Consider the following 4144-nt stretch of genomic DNA (forward strand, 5'->3'; position numbering starts at 1 on the left):
GCTTCATTTCAACATATTGTGTTAAATACACCAAAGCCTTCTTCATAAAGTTCTTTGAATTTTTGCTTTTGTTGAAACCTGTATTGTTGAAGCTTTGTGAGTGAAGCATGTAGTTTGAGGTAGTGTTCCCTTAATTTCCCGAGTGAGGAAAACTTCTCGGTTGGAGACTTGAAAAATCCAAGTCACTGAGTGGTTGTGAGACTGCCGAGTATCAAGGTGCAGTAGCATATGGTGGGAGTCCCCCAAGTCTTCAGGCGAAGAGAGTTGCCGAATGAGGTGTCTCGCGTGTTACTAATTTGTCAAAGTAACGAATTCTTGTTTCGATGTCACACATTCGTATATGCTTTATCTAAAAATATTTCCAACTTTTGTGTGTTTGATGCTGCATGCTATTGACTAGACAAGATCAAGTGCAATTAGTAGCTTTTCTCTCTTTTTCATCTTTTCTTTGGTGGAATTGCTTTTCGTTTCCACTAATCAGCCTGAGTGGATGCAAGATAACACCTTTCTCTATAGCTCAGATTGCAAAGTCGTCTTCATGAAAGTTTTTCCTTATCTTGTGAACTACAACATATCCAAATTTGAGATCCATCGGAGTAGTACAACTTCAGAAATTCAAGTATGATGAGTAACTGTTCATCAATGTTCTGTTAATCCGTCAGACTTGTTGTGAGCTTCGTAACTCCATTTTCTCTTGTTCAGAGCAACATACTTTCTTCATCGAAGTTGTTCCTTAACTTGTGAACTACAACATATCCAAATTTGAGGTCCCTCGGAGCAGTATAACTCCAGAAATCCAGGTATGATGAGTGACTGTTTATCATTTGTCTGTCAACCCGTCAGATTTGTTGTGAGCTTTGAAACTCTATTTTATCTTGCTCAGATCAGCATGCTTTCTTCATTGAAGTTGTTCCTCAGCTTGTGAACTACAACATATCCAAATTTGAGATCCCTCGGAGCAGTATAACTCCAGAAATCCAGGTATGATGAATGACTGGTTATTATTTTTCTGTCAACCCGTCAGATTTGTTGTGAGCTTCGAAACTCCATTTTCTCTTGTTCAGATCGGTATGCTTTCTTCATTGAAGTTGTTCCTCAGCTCGTGAACTACAACATATCCAAATTTGAGATCCCTCGGAGCCGTATAACTCCAGAAATCCAGGTATGATGAATGACTGGTTATTATTTTTCTGTCAACCCGTCAGATTTGTTGTGAGCTTCGAAACTCCATTTTCTATTGTTCAGATCGGCATGCTTTCTTCATTGAAGTTGTTCCTCATCGTCTCTTTCATAACATATCAAAAATTCAGAATGAACTAATGGTTAAATATTTCCAGATCTTCAAAACATCACAGCAGCTTCGAAATCTGCAAGAATCCGACTGTCATGTTTGGAGCTTCAACACTTTAATTTCCGTCGCTCAAACAGAAATGGTTCCTTCTTGAAAGTTGTTCATATGCTCAAGAACTATAGGGTGTCCAAAATTCAGCTCCATTGGAGAAGAGCAGAGGTTGCAGAAATTTGATAGATGAAAGGAGGCGGAAGAGGGAGAGAGAGAAAAAGTCTCTTGGGTTGGATTTCTATTTTGGGGCAGATTCCAATTTTTGTAGCACCTTCATTATTGATGAATTGCTTGTACTTTTGTCCATTATGAAACTTGGGACTTTGGCTTGTTGTTGGATCTATTATAATATGTTTGGGAACATATATAAGTGAATAAATAAGAAGGAAAATTTTGGGCCCTTGTGGGTGTAAAACAAAAAATGTTTATGTTTACCCAAGTGTTTTTGTACAAGTTCAAGGGCATCTTGGGTTTTGTGAACAAAATTTGTTTATTTGGAGCAAGGTTTTGTGTTGAAGCTTTGTAGGTGAAGCTTTGGTGTTGAAGCTTTGTAGATGAAGCTTTCGAGGTGAAGCTTTGATGGTGAAGCTTTGTAGATGAAGCTTTCTGGGTGAAGCTTTGATGGTGAAGCTTTGTAGATGAAAGTATGTAGAGGGAGCTTTCTAGGTGAAGATTTTTTAGGTGAAGCTTTGTAGGTGAAACTTTTTTAAGTGAAGCTTTTCGGGTGAAGTTTTTTTTTGGGTGAAGCTTTGTGGGTGAAGCTTTTTAGGTGAAGCTTTGTGAGTGAAGCTTTGGAGGTGAAGCTTTTCGGGTGAAGCTTTTTGGGTGAAGCTTTTTAGGTGAAGCTTTGTAGGTGAAGCTTTTTTAAGTGAAGCTTTTCGGGTGAAGTTTTTTTTTTGGGTGAAGCTTTGTGGGTGAAGCTTTTTAGGTGAAGCTTTGTGGGTGAAGCTTTGGAGGTGAAGCTTTTCGGGTGAAGCTTTTTGGATGAAGCTATTTTTTTTTTTTTTTTGGCGCTTGACACGGTCTTCATTTGCTTGTTTTGTAGTGACTGTGGAAGACGGATTGCTTTCTGATTGAGAAGGGTTCCGGCATCGCTTGCTATGAATGTAAAAGAGTGAGGGCTGAGTTGGCTAAATTACCTCTTTATTGAATTCATTGCCAAATGGCCTTCATTACATAGGATGCCGAACGGCTATAGCTCAACACTTGTACATCGTGAGTCTATTTGTAGTAGTACTTCAAGTGATCAGCGTTCCATGGATGGCCAAGGGTCTTGCCATCGGAGCTTCTAAGTGTGTAAGAGCCAGGGCGACTGATGCCAATGACTTCATACGGTCCATCCCAGTTTGGACTAAGTGTGCCTTCACTCGGGACTCTGTCGCAGAGTAATCTTTTCTTTAAGACCTAGTCTCCTATTTTGAAAGAACGAGGCTTGACCCTAGAGTCATAATAGTTGGAGATGCGCTGCTTGTAGGCGACATTCCTCAAGTGAGCTTGGTTTCTGTGTTCCTCGACTAAATCCAAGTTGAGGGTGAGTTGTTTGTCATTTTCACTTTGAATGTAGTTCTGGACTCGGAATGTTGCTTGCTCGAGCTCAACAGGGACAACCGCCTCTGTGCCAAAGGCAAGTGAGAATGGAGTTTCTCCTGTTGAAGTCCGATATGAAGTGCGATATGACCAAAGAACTTGGGGTACAAATTCTGGCCAACAGCCTTTAGCTTTGTCCAAGCTGGTTTTCAAAGTGCGCTTGATTATTTTGTTGATGGCCTCAACTTGTCCATTAGACTGGGGATGAGCTGGAGAGGCAAAGCATAAGTTGATGTTGAACTTAGAGCAGAACAACCTGAACTTCTTGTTGTCAAACTGTCGCCCATTGTCAGTGACTATCGCGTTGGGAATGCCGAATCTACAAAGGATGTTCTTCCACACGAAGTCTTCTATCTTTGCCTCAGTAATGGTTGCCAAGGGTTCTACTTCGGCCCATTTTGTGAAGTAGTCCACTGCAACGACTGCGTAACAGACTTTGCCCTTCCCTGCCGGCATTGGGCCGATCAAATCAAGTCCCCACTGGGCGAAGGGCTAAGGGCTGATCATAGGAGTAAGAGGCTCTGGAGGGGAATGAGGAATAGTTGCATATCGTTGACATTTGTCACATGAGCGGGATACTTTGATGGCATCCTGGTGGAGTGTTGGCCAGTAATATCCTTGGCGAAAAGTCTTGTGTGCTAGGGACCGAGATCCAGCATGATCTCCACAGACTCCCTCATGTATTTCCCGAAGGACGATTTCCGCCTCGGCAGGTGTAAGACACCTTAAGTATGGCAGGCTAAAACCTCGCTTATAGAGTTGATCATTGATGATCAGGTAGCGGGTAGACTTGTATCGAATTTGCTTAGCCTGGACTTTATCATTTGGGAGGGTGCCATGAGCAAGGAAATTATAGATCGGGGTGATCCAACTATCCCCCTGTTGTAAGTTGCATACTTCTGCGGCCATGGTGCTTGGTGTTGCCAACAGTTCGACATGAATTTTTCTTCCAATCTTGTCTTCCACAGCTGAGGCGAGGCGAGCCAGGGCGTCTGCATGACTGTTTGCCGCTCGAGGAACTTGGGTGATCTGGTAGTGGAAGTGCTTGAGCAAAAGTTGTGTTTGCGCAAGATATGCTGCCATGGAGCTGTCCTTAGCATCAAAGTTGTTGGTAACCTGGTTGACCACTAATTGGGAGTCACTGAAAATATCAATTTGTTTAACCCCGAGGTGTTTGGCCAAACGTAATCCTGCTAGAAGGGCTTCATACTCGGC

At 42.2% G+C, this 4144-nt stretch overlaps 1 long non-coding RNA gene across 1 annotated transcript; it reads left to right on the forward strand.

The window, feature by feature from the left end:
* The first annotated feature begins 235 nt into the window (after window positions 1–235).
* LOC126607193 (uncharacterized) lies at window positions 236–2256 on the forward strand. The gene is made up of 5 exons (XR_007617526.1): window positions 236–800; window positions 884–981; window positions 1065–1162; window positions 1338–2023; window positions 2182–2256. It is a non-coding gene; the product is annotated as an uncharacterized LOC126607193 (long non-coding RNA).
* Window positions 2257–4144: the final 1888 nt, after the last annotated feature.

Source organism: Malus sylvestris, chromosome 16, assembly GCF_916048215.2.
Source record: "Malus sylvestris chromosome 16, drMalSylv7.2, whole genome shotgun sequence".
Lineage (NCBI taxonomy): Eukaryota > Viridiplantae > Streptophyta > Magnoliopsida > Rosales > Rosaceae > Malus > Malus sylvestris.